At 44.9% G+C, this 20800-nt stretch overlaps 1 protein-coding gene across 3 annotated transcripts in view; it reads right to left on the bottom strand.

Moving 5' to 3' along the window:
* The window catches only part of RBFOX3 (RNA binding fox-1 homolog 3), a 509742-nt gene extending 491722 nt beyond the window's left edge, over positions 1-18020 (bottom strand). For 2 of the 3 annotated variants that reach the window (XM_060253332.1, XM_060253333.1), the window contains exon 1: positions 17882-18020. The gene's annotated coding sequence lies outside the window, so the exon portion shown is untranslated. The remainder of the gene's footprint in view (positions 1-17881) is intronic. The other variant, XM_060253334.1, reaches the window with a different exon arrangement.
* Between the last annotated feature and the right edge of the window lie 2780 nt (positions 18021-20800).

The following is a 20800-nucleotide window of genomic DNA, read 5'->3' as shown; positions in this document are numbered from 1 at the left end:
TAAATTGGCCAGTAAGTATAACAGGGAAACGTTATACTTTCTTTCATATTCCTTAGATCTAAACATGTTTGACCTCTGCTTGTTGAACCTACAAACATGCAATGAATTGGAGGGGGGGAATTAAGGTTTTTTTCTCATTTCTCTGTGTTGACTGCAGAAAGGCACAGCACAGACAAGATTTATCAATGCAGCAGGGAAGGGGCAAATGAGCGCTGCAGTGTTCCAGTTACGAACTACTATGCACTTGGTGCAATCGTAACCCCTCCAGAAGTACAACAGTTTAAAATGGGGGGCGGGAGGAGAATTGCATGGAAGTTTAGTTATAAAGGGCGTTATATAGCGGCCTAGCCATTCACCAATGTGAAATTAACACTCTGAAGAGTAGAGATTCTTAAAAACGTTGACATGAGGAATGTTCCCAGCAAAACCCACTTCCTAAGACTACACTTCTGCAAACATCTAGCAAAACCCCTGGCACCTACTTGTAGTCCAGCAGTTGAGGAGAGATCTGGGTGGGGGGAAGCCCCTTATTGTGTTTGCAATAGATCTAATTACACACAAACAACAAAACCAGTTAATTACAGAAGGATTATACAGCAACAGCCATCTGCTCAGAATGCCACTCCGGATGCAGTTCTGTCATCACCAACTAACTAGAACTTTACTCATACTTGTGTAACTTCAAAATTCTAACTCATTTCCATACTTAAAAGGATTTTGCTGACAGTGAACAAAACAAAAAGCAACATTTACTATAAACCAGGCTTCAACAGCCTCAGCCCATTCACATAGCAAGCACTGAGACTATCTACAATTTGCCTGCTAACTAATGAAGGTCTGCCTTCAAAAGGGTTACATATACAATACCAACAACAAAATATGCTACTTAATCAGCTAATTATCCTATAGGGTTTAATGTTATTTGTATTTCTTCTTGCTCAAAATAAAGCAAGGAAAGATTATTAGAAAGAAAAAAAAATAAGACTTTGATAATTCTTTTCACATCAATGTTGTGACAGACTACAGTAACTGTTTCCAGGGCACCGAGCACACAAGATATTAGCATGGTTTCCACATATTAAAAAAGCCTGTGTTCTTCTGCTTACAATGTACCAACACGACCTAAATCTTTATTTAAAATTACTTTTCATTTCAACTGCCAAAAATAAAGCTGACAAATTGCTAAAAAGGAATGAATTGTTTTGATTAAATAGAACACTTGAACTGTTTCACAAAACCCATATATTAATTCGCAGGTTACCTGAAATTAGAATTTTAGGAAATCACAATTTATCATAAGAGGCAAAGAACATTACTAAACCTCACCCTCTTGTCCTCCTAAAAAAGTCAAGAGGAAAGTTAAGTATGCAGAAAGGACAGGGTCCCAAGAACCAACAGAGGAATACCTAAGGCAGGGGTCCTCAAACTACGGCCCGCGGGCCAGATGCGGCCCGCTGAGGACATTTATGCGGCCCGCCGGGTTATGGCAAAATCAGACCGGAAGTGACGTTTGACCTAAACTTGCGTTAGCAACGCACACTTCCGGCACTGGGCTGAGGCGGCGGAGACAGAGTGTGAGGTGATACCGAGGTGAGGTGAGTTCCCAGGCCGGGGTGTGTGGTGTGGGGAAGGGAGAGAGATGCAGAAGACGGAGAACTGACGGCCCGCGGCCTTGTACAGTAATGGCAGTCCGGCCCTCCAACAGTCTGAGGGACAGTGAACTGGCCCCCTATTTAAAAAGTTTGAGGACCCCTGACCTAAGGCAAACAGAATATCACAGTCTGCAGTCCTGATCTTCCCTAAAAAACATATTCAACAATAGACTCAAGAAAATTTTCAGTTTGTGTATTTGTTCTTGCCATTTGTTACATCCCAAGCACCCACCACAGAAAAGGAGGGTGGTAGAGGCAAAAAAAAAGGGAGGGGGGAGAAGCATCTTCCACCAAGAGTCACAACAACTTATATAAAAGTGATGGGTTACCTATACTATGTTATAGATTCTGCTCATAGTTTTTAAAGTTTCTATTTTTAAAATTGTTATTATTTTTATAATGCTGTAGTTGTCTATATATTTTAAACTAACTGCGTAACTGAAATATCAATTAAAACATTTTTTTCAAAAACTGGAATAAATTTTGTTAGTCTTTAAAGTGTCACTGGATTCCTATTTAATTTTTACTCTTTTCAACTCCTGCTCTACCACCTATTTTTCTTAACATGATCCAGCTGAGGAGAACTGCTCAAGAATCACACACTGAGGGCGTTTTCGCACTCACGTTCAGCCGGCGCGACCCCCCTCTTCATCGCGCAGGATCTGCGCGGATTTCGCACTAAATGCCGCGGAGCAGCCGGAAGAGCCAGAAACTCCCGTCGCAAAAGCCGCGCAAATGGACTTTGGGGTTCAGTGATGCTTGTCACAGCAAGATCAAGGCTGTGACAAGCATCATTGAACTCCAAAGGGAGTTCGGGCCATCACTTTTAAAGGGACGGCACACATTTCAATGCCTTCCTTCCATAGGAAATAATGGATAGGGGCACCTTTTTGGGGGGCTCATAGAATTGGACCCCCTGGTCCAATCTTTTTGAAACTTGGGGAGTATTTTGAGGAGAGGCACTAGATGTTGTACTGAAACTTTGGTGCCTCTACCTCAAAGAACAGCCCCCCCCCAGAGCCCCAGATACCCGCAGATCAATTCTCCATGATTTCCTATGGGAATACATCTCCATAAGGAATAATAGAGTTCCCAGCAGACATTTCCCTCCCCTCCCCCCGCTTTCTGACGACCCTGAAGCGGGGGGAGGGTCTCCAAACCAGGGGATCCCCTGCCACCACCTGGGGATTGGCAACCCTAATTCAAGTGCAGATGTTTTCTACCCCCAATGCACTGTTTTAACAGACTGGGCTCTTGGATTCACTACAGGTTCACCCTATAGCCCTTAATCTGCAATGGGACATTCATTGTTTAAGGACTTCACATTCTCCAAGCACAACCCCTGCCCCCACTGATCCTATGTGAAGGGAAGGGAGGATGCACTAGTAACTCTGAAGGGCGACAGCACAGGACTGTACACTGCTTCCTTGCCACCAACATTTGCAAAAAGCATGAGAACTGCATGTATGCACACCTCTCTGCTCCTGCCAGTTTTGGGGAGTAGGACAATAGGGGTTCTGTTTTACCAGGACTTTTCTGTGCACCTCAGCGGTCTCTTCCATCTGTATAGCACCCCATCCAGCCCAGTCTCTTCCCCAGTTTTAATATTTTGACATCCATATACTGGACATCAACTTTACAAATACAAAGAGTAATATTATGCACATATCTGAGGTAACAGTAATTTAAGAGGTACTTGAGAAGACTCAAAATCATGAGGGAATTTGATTACAGCCAGTAAGGCAAAGCCAATATAAATTTGTTAACCTTTTTAAATAGTGCTGTTGAAATCCATGGGATAGCTCAGGGAGTCAAACCACAGCATTTTCAGCTGTAACAAGATTCTGATTTAAAACAAGCTTTCAATAATCAAATCAGCTTTGGGGGTTTTGTATTATGATGTTCTAATATTGTCCTAATGAACCCAAGTCTTACTGCTGATTGATTATACACACTATACAGAAGTTGCTGCAACTCATAAAGAATGAAACAGAAAAGGAATCTACAGGAAACAATATGCTATATCTGGATTATTACTGGATACTGAAAGATGACAAAGATATAGATGGTAAATTCCAAAAGCACATCCATTTACTCTCCCATACTCACATGCCATCCCCCTTATTGCCAGATCCCCCTTCTTTGGAGCTACCAACTTAGGCCCTAGGCCAGGGGTCCTCAAACTACGGCCTGCGGACCAGATGCAGCCCGCCGGGTTATGGCAAAATCAGACCGGAAGTGACGTTCGACCTAAACTCGCGTTAGCAATGCACACTTCCGGCACTGGGCTGAGGCGGCAGAGACAGAGTGAGGCGATGGTGAGGTGAGTTCCCAGGCTGGGGTGTGTGGTGTGGGGAAGGGAGAGAGATGCAGAAGACGGAGAACTGACTGCCCGCGGCCTTGTACAGTAACGGCAGCCACCACAACAGTCCGGCCCTCCAACAGTCTGAGGGACAGTGAACTGGCCCCCTATTTAAAAAGTTTGAGGACCCCTGCCCTAGGCAATGGGAAACTGTTGCTCTGCTTGAAGCTACACAGGACTAATTCCATTAAGATCAGCAAAAGAACTTATGCACATGGTGGCCTTTAGGTCCAAATTTATAAACATTTTTTTCCAGCAGTACTTCTAACAGCTGCAAAGACAATCTCAGCGCTACAACATGGAGGAGAAACTCTGCAACACAGAGAAATGCTGTCACCTGCTTCATCTTCTAACAGGCTGCTTATCTGTAGTCTGTTACAACAAACTACAGTCTTAAAACAGTACAATTGTGCCTCAATTCCTGCTGCCTAGAGCTTTGAAGAGAACAATCCACAAACCTAAACATCCAAAGAATAAGCATTTTTTTTAAAAAATGTATTTTGTATGTAGACATTTTTCTGTCTGTTTAGAGCCAGTGAATATATCTGTTTTTTTAGACTAACTCTGATTCTTAACTGGTAATCTTGGGTTTTTTTTAAGGTTCTGTCCCAGTCTGGGTTGAACAAAGACTACCAAATAATATTCAGCTTCCTCTCTAATTCAGGAATAAAAATAAAAGTGCAGGTTTGGTTCCGGGCTCCCATTTCATTTAGGATTGGAGAATAAAAGTGTATAGGTGTTATCAAGAATGAGATCAGAATCTACTATACTAGACAGCAGGAGAAACTAGAATTATATGAATGGACAAAGATTTATGTAGGAAAAGCATCTGAAATCAGCAACTGTGCACTGAGAACAGAAGGGCAGTCAAAAAAACAGAACAGAATGGGTATGCATTAAAGTAGCAAAACCTGAACACCCAAATGAAGTAGAAAGAGAGAACCACTTTTCTAGTATTTCATAAGTACTGTCACTGGTGGAGTCTTCATTAAGTCATTACATTGTGATATTCAGGACCTTTGTTTCCCCAAAGGGATATAATCCAGGTATTCACACCGTGTCAAACTCACATGCATCTTCCACCATTTTTGTAAGTACTGTATGGGCTCTTTAGGGGCAATGAACTTCCATCCTCCTCTGCTTTTCCCTCTACCCTAGATGTTTCATAAAAGCAAAGCTATTTATACTGTCTACACAACACTCAACATGCACATGCTCCAATAAATTAAGGAGTTTCCTACATACTCTTTTTCTTATCTCAAGTAACCTTCAAAAGGTATTTACCTGCCATCAGCTGGTATGTTTTGAAAAATTATTATGACAAACTAATTTTGTAAATGTGTGCACTTAAAAATCTGCATTTACACGCTGAATAAGTAAATATGCCCCACGGGGCTCAATAAACTACCTTGTGAACTAAAATATTTGAACAATGCCATTTATTTATGTACCCCTGGAAGTCCCTCCATCTTTATCTCTGCTGGACTAGTTTCTAGACACCACGTTCCATATTAGTTGTGACAAACAGGGCTTTTCTTGAGCAGGAACACAGTTCTGGCTGGCTTGGTGTCAGGAGGTGTGGCCTAATATGCAAATGACTTAATGCTGGGCCTTTTCTACAAAAAAGTCCTGTGTGAAACAATGGTGTCATCAGGGGGTGTGGTCTAATATGCAAATAAGTTCCCACTGGGCTTTTTCTACAAAAAAAGCCCTGCTGACAAATGTTCCTCAATGCTCAGACAAAATCCAACAGGAACCTCATCATGCTAGCATAATTCTTACAATTAGCATTTAGCTAACAGTGTAGAAGCCTGTGTACCAAATACAAGCTAACATGCTCATCCATATTCCTTCCTTGAACTATCCAACAGCAAAAATACTACAGAAACACAGCCTGTATCCATTCACACATTAGAGTATCTCTGGATTCCACTGCACTATACTGACTGGCATGAATAATAAACCTCATTCCTAGTGAGGACAGTGAATTGCAAAATAGCTCCACAGAATTATCAGATCTTGGCTGTACACAGACAACTATTAATTTCAAGAAATGCAATTCCCTCCTTACTATTAATGTGGCTTAAGTCCCAATTCAGCACCAATACTACATACATACAATGGAGGAGCAAGGTTGTGAGGGGTGGGAGAAGAAGAGATCCGTTTGCGTAGTTTTCCTAATTCCAGTCCCAAGACCTAAGCAACAACAAAAAAGGGCTAGACCAGGCCAGGGAGAATAAAAATCAATGATTTTTAAAAAATAAAAAAATGTTTTTTATTTAAATCGGATTTTTAAAATAAAATGCTTTTTGAGGAAAATATATTATCATCCAAAGGTTATTCCATCATGAAATAAGGATTAGTTTTTAATTATAAAGCATAAGGCTGTTTATTCATGCAATTTTTGGTAATAAATTCTATTAATCCATTCACAATGTCATGCTCTTCCAGAGGTTTCTCTTACTGGGCAGTTTCTCTGTCTACAAGATATTATCACAGAACACAGATGCCTGGTTTTGCAGTTCTCAAAACTGTAATTTGTGTCTTCAGAGATCACATGCCTCTTCTACACAGCAAAAATGTTATAAAACTAACAGAGTTGAGAAAAAGATCTTAATCTCATTATTCTACAAACCTATGTACACAGAATCAACTCCTTAAGTGCTAAGTTTCAAAAAGTCCAATGAATAGAAAAAGACTGCTTGGAGTGGAATAGATCTGCACAGGAAGAAACTTAAGTGTGAGGAAGGAGGGGCAAGCAATAAAAATGAAAGTGAAACTTTTTGAGCAGAATACTCCACAAGAGTTTGGCTCTTTTGTGTGTATAACCCGAGGTTTATCACATTATTTTTTCCCTGAAGGAGAAAACCTATCATGGCAGCAGGCCGTAAAACAGAGTATTTATGTAGAAAACTATGGTTTAAATCAAGTCTTACTGACTAGTTGATTTAAATCGTGATTTGATTTAAATCAAGAAGAGATTTTATTTAAATCAAATCCGCTCTGGACGAGGCTGAAAGGTTTTCAAATGTGCTCTGGCTCCAATTGGAGGGTAATCTTACTCATTACAGGCACTAGCCAATTGGCATTCAAGACAATAAAATGGCCTCTGTATCTATTTAACACTACCAGTCCTGATTTTGAGAGTTGGTTCTGGCTTTTCCAGGATACATCTAGAAGCACTATGAAAACTTACAACACTGATTTGACTGAAGGCTACAGCAGAATACACAAAACCAATGTGTTCTAATGACCGCTCCACAGTACCACACCCAAGATTCAGAAAATACTAAACAGTATTATCCTATGCAAATCTACTTGTCTGAGAACACTGATTTCAGAAGGGATTCAATGGAATACTTCTGCATAGGATTACAATGTAAAACATCCCCCTCTTCAATCTGAAAGTATATCACAGACTAAAGAAAGCTGAAAGAGAGAGCTAAATCAAGGACTTCTAATTCACTCCTTCATTCCCATTAACAACTTGTATAAACAATAACTGTTTTTGCCATCTCTGATATACAGAGGTAAGTGCAATGCAGAGTTCCTCGCAAAACATGTGAGACTTATGAATGACCCAAGACAGTAAAGCAAGGTTAGTGTGTCACTGTAACACTCTGGATTTTCTTGGTGATGTAGACCAGTTCCTTCAGATTATCTCTTAAACCAGGGGTGTCAAAAATGCAGCCCATGCACCAGATCAGGCCCCTGGAGGGCTCCTATCAGGCCCACAAGCAACTATCAGGGCCCCTTCTCCCTTTCTCTTGTGTCATTCTGTGTCCCAGTTTGCTTCGCCAGGATTTCTCAATTGCACAGAAGCTACAGAGCAAAGCCTCTATTTTCTCCATTGGCTGAGGCCTTGGAGATGAAGTGTGGGGGGAGATGCGGAAGGGAAAGCTTGCTTTAATACTGACCACAATATTGCAAGAGTGCTAGTACTTTAAGCAGGGCTTTCTTAGCAAAAAAAGCCCAGCATGAACACATTTGCATATTAGGCCACACACCCCTGACATCACCATTGTTTCACACAGGGCTTTAAAAAAAGAAAAGGCCCTACAGGAACTCATTTGCAATTGGCCACACCCCCTGACACCAAGCCAACTGGAACTGTGTTCCTGTGCATTCCTGCTCAACAAATGCCCTGACTTTAACCATGTTTTATTTTAAGGAGGGGAGGGTTACAAAAAAAAAATCTTTGTCTTTGCCCTTTATAAAGTTTGTATCTCTGCTATCTGGCATTACATTTTATGATACACATGACCCAGCCCGACAAAGTCTCATTTATGTCAGATCTGGCCCTCATAAGATATGAATTCAACACCCCTGTCTTAACACGTATGTAAACAAGCCTGCATTTAGAAGAAGAAGAAGAAGAATTGCAGATTTATATCCCGCCCTTCTCCCTGAATCAGAGACTCAGAGTGGCTTACAATCTCCTATATCTTCTCCCCTCACAACAGACACCCTGTGAGGTGGGTGGGGCTGGAGAGGGCTCTAGCAGCAGCTGCCCTTTCAAGGACAACCTCTGCCAGAGCTATGGCTGACCCAAGGCCATTCCAGCAGGTCCAAGTGGAGGAGTGGGGAATCAAACCTGGTTCTCCCAGATAAGAGTCCGCACACTTAACCACTACACCAAACTGAAGCTAGATTTAGGAGCAAATCTAGCTTCATTTCACTGCCAGAATCAAAATGAAGAAGCCTAAAAACAACAGCAATTAACACAGAGGAAATCCTCCCCAGCAATCTGGAATAGTCATTAAAAGCACAATCAGTCACAATGCTGGGACTTCCTAACAATCACTGCACCTCCAGTAAGAATGCAATACTTAGGAGTTATAAACTTTACTAGTAGGTTCCAGACCAATGGAAACTTTTCAAAATAAAAGAGCTAAAAGGCAAGGGAGACATTTGGGTAGAATATTCTATGAGCGGAACTAACTTCATAAAGGAAAATTTCTTCACAACTACTTCTCCAGGCAGAAAGCTTCCCTTCAATGTCAAATACAAAGCATTTTCAAGTTTCTTTTCAGTCATCAGAAGGGGTAAAGATGAAAATGGACACCCACCAGGCTTTAAACATCTGTTAGATGAAATTCTAGTGCAAAAATAGATAAAATTTAAAATTTAAATTGCAACCAGATTCCATGTTTACTGAGCCATGGTGTCCCAGACTTTAGCAACACTTACTTTGTGTAACGATGCTTAGAACTGAAGAGTCTATATAATGCATTGAGAATTATTATGAATTTAAAATTAAAATAAAACCAGAATTGCAAAAAAACAAAAAAAGAGAAGAACTGCAGGTTCTAACTTCTGTAACCAGAATTCACAAGTACTTGAGTTGTACTTGTGTTATATAACTCACCTTTCAAAATTTACAAGGAGAGGGCTGCACATACCATTATACACAAAGCTACAACACCAAGGTGAAGTGAGGTCTCTTCATTTCCCACAGCAATCCAATACATTCCCTCCATGCTTTCATTTAGTAGGGTTGCCAGGTCAAATTCAAGAAATATCTGGGGACTTTGGGGGTGGAGCCAGGAGGCTTTGGGGGTGGAGCCAGGAGCAAGGATGTGAAAAGCATAACTGAACTCCAAAGGGAGTTCTGGCCATCACATTTAAAGGGACCACACGCCTTTTAAGTGCCTTCCCTCCATTGGAAATAATGGATAGGGGCACCTTTCGGGGGGGGGGCTCAACTGAACCCCCGGCCTACTCCAATCTTTTTGAAACGTGGAGGGTGTTTTGAGGAGAGGTACTAGATGCTATGCTTAAAATTTGGTGCTTCTACCTCAAAAAACAGCCCCCTCCCCCGAGCTCCAGATACCCGCAGATCAATTCTCCATTATACCCTATGGGAATCTGTCTCCATAGGGAATAATAGAGTGCCCAACAGAAATTGCTCTCCGCCCCTCCCCCTCCGGGCTTTCTGATGATCCTGAAGCAGGGCGAAGGCCTCCAAACCGGGGGATCCCCTGCCCCCGTCTGGGGATTGGCAACCCTATCATTTAGGTTTCATCCCTATCTATCTGCAACTTACAATGATCTCTCCCAAGATCTCTAAGTAAACTTCTTCTCCACCCTCCTCCTCCTACTAGCAGGAAGCTCCCAGTCCTGCTCAGCCATGATGTCCCTCTCCTGTGCAACGCTTTGGACAAACTAGAATAATCAATTCTTTCTTAACCAGCAAGCAAGCATCAGTTCTTTCTTAACTCATAATACAAAGGCAACAAACAGCCCATCTTCTTGCAGTGTTGTTATAAAGACAACAAACATTTTCAAGAAGCAATTATATAAAATTGGTAGCATTTTTATTCCTTACTAGTAAAACCATATCTCAAAGCCTTAATGAAAACTTAAGAACTAGATCAATTCCTAAATTCTTAGAATGCAACAGACTGGTTTGACTTTGAATTTGCAAGTATGAAAACCAGAAGCCTACTTTTCCATATGCCTTCCCATATAGGCAAGACTAAAGCTACTTTACTAGTTCTAGCAGTGGACAAGCCTCTTAATGCACCCCTTTGGGTGCACAGTATATTTTGTGAGATTTTTAAAAGAGCATTTAAGCACTCTACAAAAAGTGGGAAGAAAAAGAAGAGTTGGTTTTCATACCATGCTTTTCTCTACCTTAAGGAGTCTCAAAGCAGCTTACAATTACCTTCCATTCCACTCCCCACAACAGGCACCTTGTGAGTTAGGAGGGGCTGAGAGAGTTCTGAGAGAATTGTGACTGGCCCAAGGTCACCCAATTGGCTGCATAGGGAAGAGTGGGGAATCAAACCCAGTTCAGATTAGAGTGTGCCACTCTTAACCATTGAACCACGCAAGATCTCAATGGGGCCATCCATTGTCTTTCTTTCATCAGTTTGCAAATAATAGTGGATTCATGGTTTATGGTAAATTTAGTTTATTGTAAGCAGACATATTTTTCAAATAAAAGCAGGATAAAAAAAATCTCCCACATTAAAAAATGGGCGTAATCAATACACACTGTTGATTTCTTTTAGTAAAGAAGGATATTTTAAACTTACTCAGAAGAACATCTTTATCCTTCCACACAACTCCCAGTCCAGCAAGTAATGGAAACTCTACCATTCAGGCATGTCTACTTAAGCTTGCTCATAAAACACATTAATACATCATGCATTTATCCCTGACCTGTCTACAAAACACATGCAAACAGCACATGAGCACCACTGTCCACACAAGAAAGAGCAGTTCATGATACACTACTTCCAATACATTATTGTATCTCTTCACTCCCCAGATATTGCCTTGCACGTATCCTACAGGTCCCTTGCAGATATTCTTTATCACAAAAGACTTTGTGGAACCTCTCTGTAGATTATAGCCTGTAGCCAAAGAATTTTCTGGCAGAAATGCTGCCTATCAGCTAGTCTCTCTCAAGCACAGTAAGACCTTTTCTGCACAATGGAATTAGTCCTGATTTACTTGGGAGTCAATAAGCACTGGAATCTGTTTGAGCAGGGTTCTTCCACATGTCTGCCCCCTGTGTATTTTTACAGTTGTGTATTTTCTTCCGCACACAGCTTAAATAATGAGGGGTTTCAAGGGACATTGCTGTTGTCATAGGTGCCATTACCAATTGCGTCACAGCATCCTGCATTTTTAAATGGCCCTAATATATCAATATAATGCTTCAGCATTATAATGATAGGTTAATCAAAAAGGTAAAGGTTGTCCCCTATGCAAGCACCAGTCGTTTCTGACTCTGGGGTGACGTTTTCACGGCAGACTTTTTACGGGGTGGTTTGCCATTGCCTTCCCCAGTCATCTACACTTTCCCCCCAGCAAACAGGGTACTCATTTTAACGACCTTGGAAGGCTGAGTCAACCTTGAGCCAGCTACCTGAACCCAACTTCCACCGGGATCAAACTCAGGTCGTGAGCAGAGCTTAGGACTGCAGTACTGCAGCTTTACCACTCTGCGCCATGGGGCTCTTGATAGGTTAATTAGGTTCTCTTCATTCCCAGCTTTCATTTAAAAAAAAAAAAGGAAATCTCTGGCCCTGTTCAGACACACAGTATAATCAGATGTCGTTGCTGTTTCCTTCCGGATTTAAAGTGGCTGATCAGACAGCAACATCTGCCTTCCGGTATTAACTCATGGTAGCCCCCCCCCCCATCCTTCCCGGAATGGGATTAATTTGTTACCTGTCCTTTGCGGTGTTTTCTGAGTTCTCCGGTTTCACCTCGTAGTTTCCTCCGTCTGGATAGTTCTGCTGCGATATTAACCAACTTCCAGATGTCTGAAGGCTGTCCTAGAGCAAAAGGAGCCTCAGACATCCGTTTTTACGGTAGCCATTCTTTTTTAATACTTAGCGATATGTGCATACCACATAATGTTTTAACCTATGCACATAACAGTGGAGGGGGGAAAAGAACTGCATGGTGCCGTCATGTGGACAGCAGAAGACTGTTTCACTGTGGAGTGATTTGAATTGCAGTATGGCAATCTGATCGATAATATCCGGAACAGAACCGGGTCAGTTTAACACGAACTCAAAACGCTGTGTGAACAGCGCCACAATCTCCTTCCTTTGAAGAGATATGCTAAACTATCATTGCAATGCTACAATATTACATTGTTATTTTAGGGCCATGTTTTTAAAAATGAAATCATTCATAGGGGGAGTGGTTTAACAATGACAAGAGTCCAATCATTGAAAAGTTGGCAGGAAAGAAAACTGATAGAAACATTATGCACTAGGAAAAAAACGATATAAATTCGCTTCTAGAAAAACATTGTGGTAAAAGTGGTCTCAGAAGAGCCAGGAAAGACCTGGGGGGGAGGGGGGGAGTGAAAATTAAAGACACAATAATGCATATAGAAATCATGTAAGATGATAGCCTGTCATTAGTTCTCATTTTATTGAGTTATTCCTGTAGCATAAAACCTAAATTACTTTCACATGCCCCAAATATGGGATACTACTCTACAAAAGCCCCATAAATTTCGAGGGAACAATGGATTTTCCTAACCAAAATACGATACCAATGCAGCCTTAAATGCCTGAAAACCTATTTGTTTGTTTGTCGTTTCCCTGAAGAAACAGAAGACAACTATTCTGCATAAGACTAACTGACAGAGGGTGATGAACTAAAAGAAAACTGGTTTCCTTAATACTCTGAAACTGGCATACAGAGCAGAAATAAGAAGCTCCATGGCCATTTCTCATTCAGTTCCCTCCCCCTCAATAACCAAGTTTTCTCTGCCCAGAAGCAAAGCCAAAATTAATGCTCAAAAGGCAAGGAAATATATTGAAACTTTAAAAAAAAAAGCAAGAAATCAGGGCCAGATTAACAATTAAGCCAAGCAGGCACTGGTCTATGGGCCCCATGCCCTGGGCTGGCTCCCCCCACCCGCGGTTCCCCCCCCCCCCCCCCGCTTGCAGCCCTCCCAGCCTACATGCACAGTGCTGCTTTATGCCTGACTTGCCTGGTGCAGTAGAAGAAGAAAAAGATTTTGGATTTATATCCCGCCCTCCACTCCAAAGAGTCTCAGAGCGGCTCACAATCTCCTTTACCTTCCTCCCCACAACAGACACCCTGTGAGGTAGATGAAGATATTGGATTTATATCCCGCCCTCCACTCCGAAGAGTCTCAGAGCGGCTCACAATCTCCTTTCCCTTCCTCCCCCACAACAGGCACCCTGTGAGGTAGATGAAGATATTGGATTTATATCCCGCCCTCCACTCCGAAGAGTCTCAGAGCGGCTCACAATCTCCTTTCCCTTCCTCCCCCACAACAGGCACCCTGTGAGGTAGATGAAGATATTGGATTTATATCCCGCCCTCCACTCCGAACAGTCTCAGAGCAGCTCACAATCTCCTTTACCTTCCTCCCCCACAACAGACACCCTGTGAGGTGGGTGGGGCTGGAGAGGGCTCTCACAGAAGCTGCCCTTTCAAGGACAACTTCTGCCAGAGCTATGGCTGACCCAAGGCCATGCTAGCAGGTGCAAGTGGAGGAGTGGGGAATCAAACCTGGTGCTCCCAGATAAGAGTCCACACGCTTAACCACTACACCAAACTGGCTTTCAGTGGCTGCTGGTGTAGTGGCCAAGTTTGCCTCTCTGCCTTTCCCCCACAGCTTCGTCAAAGGGGCTATTGAGAAGGTGCCTGCAGGCTGCAGCAGGGGTGGCAGGGCAGGTGCTCCAACTCTGAGATAATTTGCAAGGGGGCCCCCAAGATTTTGACTGCCTAGGGGCCTCCCCAGGGTTTATTCCAGCACTGCAAGAAATGTTAACTGTTTTTCACCCTTTATTCAAGAAGCCAGGTCAGTGTACATAATCCTCCTGTTCCTTCTCCATTTTACCAGAGCCAGATCTAGGGGGGAGCAGAGGGGGCGCTTACCCTGGGCACCGCCAGAGGGGGGGGACGCCAAATTGGGTATGGAGTCTATTCAATTCACCCATAAAATAGAATGGGCCCATAAGGGGACATCATTTTTTTAATTCCCCCCCCCTCAAAACATGTAGATCCGTTCCTGCATTTTACCCTCACAAAAAGTTTGCAGGGAAAGTTAAGCTGAGAAAGACTGCCCCAAGGTCATCTAGTGAGTTTAATTGCCAAGCAGAGTTTTGAACCAGGGTTTTCCCAGCCCTAGACCAACACTCTGAGCACTGCCATGGCTCTCCCTAAAGGTTACCTACTGCCTACATCTAAACGGAAGTGCCAACGTGAGCTTCAGGTTATAACATTGCCACTTTCCAATTTGGTGATCACCTTTTGCCATATGTACACCGGAACACAAACAAAATGCTGAATTCCAGAGGACAAGGACTCACCACTAAGGGCACATTGGTTAACCTATCTATACTATCTTAATACTCCGAAAATTCTGATTTAACTGTAAAGGCAATATATCAGATCACAGCAATAACATCTGTTATTTCTCTATTCAATAAAATATGTAGTGATTTGTCATCCCCACCCCCCAAAAAAAATCCTCAAAGCATCCTTGATATAGAAATCTTACTTGAAACAAAGTTCTTTAGGTACTAGTTTTCCCCACAAAATTAAAATCAAGGTACAAATGCTCAAAATTAATGATTTTGCACTTAACCCTATGCCACTGCCGAAAGTGCCATTCATACTCCTGTCCTCTTCCTCCCAGCAGCACAATAGGCTCTGAGAACTGAAAAACTAGTGGCAAGAGGGAAGGATCATGAACATCCCAAATCCACATATAAGACAGTATAAATTCTTTACCCTTGCCTTCCTTTTAATCAGCCCAAACGTCATACAAGTCTTTCCTTTACAATTTACATTCACCTACAGGGGCTGATTTTAATTAGTGTTAACGTGACTATTACAATAGCCCTAATTAAGATCTCTGCTAAGAATTCAAAATGCAAACTTAATGAGAAGGGGTTTACAGACAGAAAAAGCAGCACGTTTTACATCAAAGAGATATAATTAATAGGTATATTTAATTAAAACACAATCCATTCAGATGTTTTCAAGGGGGGGGAGGACAAGGCATCAGATCAGCAAGTCATGGGGATATACCTGTCTGCAGCCATTATTTAAACAAGAACTTAAGAAGCCAGCATGAACACCAGATGTATGTTATGTGACAACCTGACCAGAGATCCCATGCGTTTACAGCTATATTGTTTCAAAATATGTCTAGAGAGATCTGAATATCAATGGACCTTCTAATGCTATTTGATCCCATTTCCTGTTTCCTACCAGAAGGCGTTGTTCCTCAACAACAGATTTTCTGTTTGGAGAAGTAACCAATCACACATTTAACTAGTTTAAAATGCAGCTGACTTTACCATTTTAATCTTGGTTCATTTTCTTCAACATCCCAGGGATAATCCACTATTACGAATTTTCATATGTGAAGCCAATACAGAACTCTTATTTGGGGGATCAGGTGCATGAACGTATCCCACTGAGTTCGCAGTGCTGCTGGGGAAAGCTGATGAGTGTAGACCGCATATAAAGTTTGCCTAGCCAACCACAGTATCAAGGTGGGGGATGCCCTAAGAGAAAAGATTACTGCTTTTTCCAGGCCACATCCGATGCTTCCACCTCTGTGCTACTACAGTTTCAAGCCAGGAATGCAGGCAGCTGTTGTGTGGATTCACCTACATCTACCTCTTGTGACTGTATCACAGGGCTGATCTGGGATTTGAACTCAGGCCTCTCCACCCATCACATCTCCCCTTAATCACAATGGCTTTCATGAATCCCATTTCCAAACTGGAAACACACTCGCAACCCTCCCCCTTCCCCATGGCTTTTGTATCAACTAGGCTACACAACCAGAGTTTCTACAACTGTCTCATAACTGTGGGCTGCGCACCACCCCCCCCACACACACACATCCTGACAATTTAGACAAAATGCTACTCCTAAGCCTATTCTCTTTTCTGTGCTCCTACTCATACACTATCTCACAAAGCCAAAAGAACACAGCCTAAGGTCCCTGTACAGATATCAAATCTGTAAAACTGGGAGGGGGGGGGGGGTTGAAAAGAGACAAAAGACAAGGTATGAATTTGCACAATACAGTAATCTTCAACCACAGCTAGCATTTGGCTTTGTGGCTTGGCGCTTGCTGAAGTTATCTCCTATTTCCCCTGGAGCTAGTTTGCTCCAGACTGCTTCCATAATGATTTCTAAGGGAAGCTCTCATTGCGAGCTCCCTGCTGAGGTGTAATAATGTGTGTGTGATAACACAGGGGGGGAAAGGGGGAGGCCGGGAAAGAGGCACCGCTGGGTTATAAATCCCCTCTCCTTCCAGTCTGTAGCAATTCAGCCTGGGATGGTGTTGCAGATCTGTTCAGGGAGCTTAGCTCTCTGTATTGTTATTCTGCACAGCAACCCAACTTCTCTATGAAGGCTGCAGAAGAAACAATAAAGAGAAGGCTTTTGCTTCGCATTACCCCCACCCTCCAACTCTTTAGAGCCTATAACCTCTTCCTAGCAGAAGGGGGGAGGGATAAAGAGGAAGGGGGAACGATGCATTTCCCAAACGGTCTCAGATTTTCTACGCAGACCCTTTCGATCGAGAAGTTTCAGCCCTCGTTCAGCTGAGCGAAACCCCCCCACCACCACCGCCACCCCCGCGCTCAGCGTTAACCCCAGACCTATTTCGACTTCCTAATCCGAGGAAGGCCCTCGGAAGTTGCACGAGCCAGATTCCCAGCCGCCCCCGACTACGCTGGTGCGGCGCGGGCTTCCTCAGAAGTCAACCCCAGCAAGTTGTTCCCGAGCGCGCCCGGGATTCTCCAGAGAGCAGCGTCCCACTGCAGGGACAGGAGGTCAAGGGTCGCGTCCCCGGGACTTTGACATTCGACGGGGAAGCCTCTGCCGCGGAGCGAGGGGGGGGGGCAAGAGAGACGCCCTGGGAGCCGCTGACCTCCCCGGCACCCACAAGGCAGCAGCTGAGGCTCCCCCCTTCTAAACGCGCGCGCTGCTCGCCATGATGGGGAGGGGAGGGGAGGGGGGGGAGAGAGAGGATTAGCCAAGTGTCTCAGCGCCTCCCCCGCACCGAATGAATCATCTCGCAGCGCCCGGCTCCTCAGCAGCCCCAAACACCACAGGCGGCGGCGGCGGAGCGGGGAGAGGTTGCAACGGGCAGCCCAGCCCCCTCCTCGCGCCAGCTGCGCCTCCGGCCAGGATTTTCCCCGCCGCCGCCGCCGCGGGGATTTCCTCCTCTCCCCCCAAGCAGCGCGCGCGCCGACGCGCCCCCGAGCTGAGGCGAAGCCCCCCTTCCCGCGCAGAGCCCCCGAAGAGGCGGCGAGCGAGGCGAGGGAGGCAAGCCAAGCCCCTCCACCTCCCCGGGGCAGCCCCGCAGACGGACTCGCTCCCTACTCACGCTCTCTCAGTGGTCCCCGCGATCGGGGCGGCCGAGCGCAGGAGCCCCGGAACCCCTCGCGCTCAGCGACATCCCCGGGGCAGCCCCGCGGCGGGAGGAGAAAGTGGCGGCGCAGAAAGCGGCAGCGGCAGCAGGAGGAGGCGGCGGCAGCTCTTGTGTGCGCCCGGCTCCGGCTTGGCAGGCTGGCAGAGCACGCGGCTGCGCCCGAGCCGCCTGGAGCCCCGAGCAAGAGAGAAGGAGGGGACGCGCGAACCCGCCCCCGTCGCGGGGGAGGGGGAGCCCCGCCGAGGCCACGTGCGGCAGCACCTGCGCCCGCCTCCCCTGCCGCCGCTTCCCCGGGCCCTGCGCCTGACCTCCAGCCCCCCACCCCGGCGCTTCCCACAGCCAAAGGCATCGGCTCCCTTCTGGAGCTGCCCTCCAGTACACAGGGCAATAGGCTTGAGTCCCAGATGGGAGGAGAGCTGGAGTGGAGAAATTGTACCCTAGTCCTGCTCAGAGGCGTGCTTCCCGATCCCAGCAATACTACTTCCCATAGTTTGATTGCAGGCATATACAACAGGTCTCAGGGCTGGGGTTTGCATTAGTCGAGGCGTGCTAGCCTCGGACTCCTAATTCCCAGGCCCCTGTGCTGCTTTCTCACACGCGAAAGGCAGAAGCCTCAGTGGCCAGCCGATTTGAATGCTCACGGCTAATCCGCTGGTACTGGACCCCTGAATAATGAATGAGCACCCCTATAATAATAAATGGAAATATGCTCTTGCCTTTAAAAGCAAAAAAAGAGAATGTCTGATGCAACGTTTGAAGCAGCTGCAATGTGTTAGAAGCAGGCAGCCTTCGATGGGTGCGAATACACAGATGCGTATTGGATAATGGACAGGCCTCCCTGAGAAGCTCCTTGCTAAGCTGATAAGCAGAGGGACAGAAGGAATAGAAAAGTACTGGAAGGGAAGTAAGGGGGTGGGGAAATGTTGAATCAGATAATTTGTGAGGGCCTGCTTGCTAAACTTGCTTTGTGCTCAAAAGGACGATCTGAGGATCGGGAAGCGGGTTCAGTATTTTTGGAGCATTGCTGCTCAACTGGACCCTGCTAATGGTCCCAATAGTAAAATACTTCGTTTCATACCAGTAAGTGTGCAGCTCCGTTATTTTCCTGCTACAGTACTAGGTGTTGTAGTTGATGCAGTCTTATTAACATGTGGAATTCACTGCCACAGGAGGTGGCGGCGGCCACAAGCATAGCCACCTTCAAGAGGGGTTTCGATAAAAATATGGAGCAGAGGTCCATCAGTGGCTATTAGCCACAGTGTGTGTGTGTATGTATAAATTTTTTTGCCCCTGTGTGACAGAGTGTTGGACTGGATGGGCCATTGGCCTGATCCAACATGGCTTCTCTTATGTTCTTATGTGACACAGAGTGTTGGACTGGATTGGCCACTGGCCTGATCCAACATGGCTTCTCTTATGTGACACAGAGTGTTGGACTGGATGGGCCATTGGCCTGATCCAACATGGCTTCTCTTATGTTCTTATGATGTAGGATTTTCCACAAGACCAAAGTATCTGCTCCCTTCCCCTCTGACACCTAGTCTGCTGCCTTCCCCAATATGTAGTCCTCTCCCTAGACCTGTTCCACGAAGAAGCCCAAACCCTGAACTCGAGTAATTGTCCCCTCCTCAGCCATATCGAATCAATGTGAAACCCTTATTATGCCTCTGTTCCAGAAATCCCTCAAAACCAACTGAGGATCACTCAGTTCAGTAAGTCACCTCTCCACGCAAGAGTCGATACCACCAAACCCACAGGACAATTCATACCTTGTGTTGTTTTCCTTTCAGAATTCTAAACCTATAGATCAATTATCCTCACATGTGCTCTGATCCGGATGGCTCAGACTGGCTTGATCTTGTCAAATCTCAGAAGCTAAGCAGGGTTGACCCTGGTTAGTACTCGATGGGAGGCCAGCAAGGAAGTCCAGGATTGCTACATGGGAAGCCACCTCTGAACGTCTCTTGCCTTGAAAACCCATAAATCAGCAGCACCGTTCTCATATGTCACACTCTGCAGAACCAACCACCCAAGCTTACCCCAAAGAGGAGCTACCACCCAGTACAGGCTAGATTTCAGCATCCTAAAAAACTTAAATGAAGAAGAAGAAGAAGAAGATATTGGATTTATATCCCACCCTCCACTCCGAAGAGTCTCAGAGCGGCTCACAATCTTCTTTACCTTCCTCCCCCACAACAGACACCCTGTGAGGTAGATGAAGATATTGGATTTATATCCCGCCCTCCACTCCGAAGAGTCTCAGAGCGGCTCACAATCTCCTTTACCTTCCTCCCCCACAACAGACACCCTGTGAGGTAGATGAAGATATTGGATTTATATCCCGCCCTCCACTCCGAAGAGTCTCAGAGCGGCTCACAATCTCCTTTACCTTCCTCCCCCACAACAGACACCCTGTGAGGTAGATGAAGATATTGGATTTATATCCCGCCCTCCACTCCGAAGAGTCTCAGAGCGACTCACAATCTCCTTTACCTTCCTCCCCCACAACAGACACCCTGTGAGGTAGATGAAGATATTGGATTTATATCCCGCCCTCCACTCCGAAGAGTCTCAGAGCGGCTCACAATCTCCTTTACCTTCCTCCCCCACAACAGACACCCTGTGAGGTAGATGAAGATATTGGATTTATATCCCGCCCTCCACTCCAAAGAGTCTCAGAACGGCTCACAATCTCCTTTACCTTCCTCCTCCACAACAGACACCCTGTGAGGTGGGTGGGGCTGGAGAGGGCTCTCACAGCAGCTGCCCTTTCAAGGACAACCTCTGCCAGAGCTATGGCTGACCCAAGGCCATTCCAGCAGGTGCAAGTGGAGGAGTGGGGAATCAAACTCGGTTCTCCCAGATAAGAGACCG

Source organism: Heteronotia binoei, chromosome 13 (genome assembly GCF_032191835.1).
Source record: "Heteronotia binoei isolate CCM8104 ecotype False Entrance Well chromosome 13, APGP_CSIRO_Hbin_v1, whole genome shotgun sequence".
NCBI classification, from domain to species: Eukaryota; Metazoa; Chordata; class Lepidosauria; order Squamata; family Gekkonidae; genus Heteronotia; species Heteronotia binoei.
This window is presented reverse-complemented; position numbering and strand designations above follow the sequence as displayed.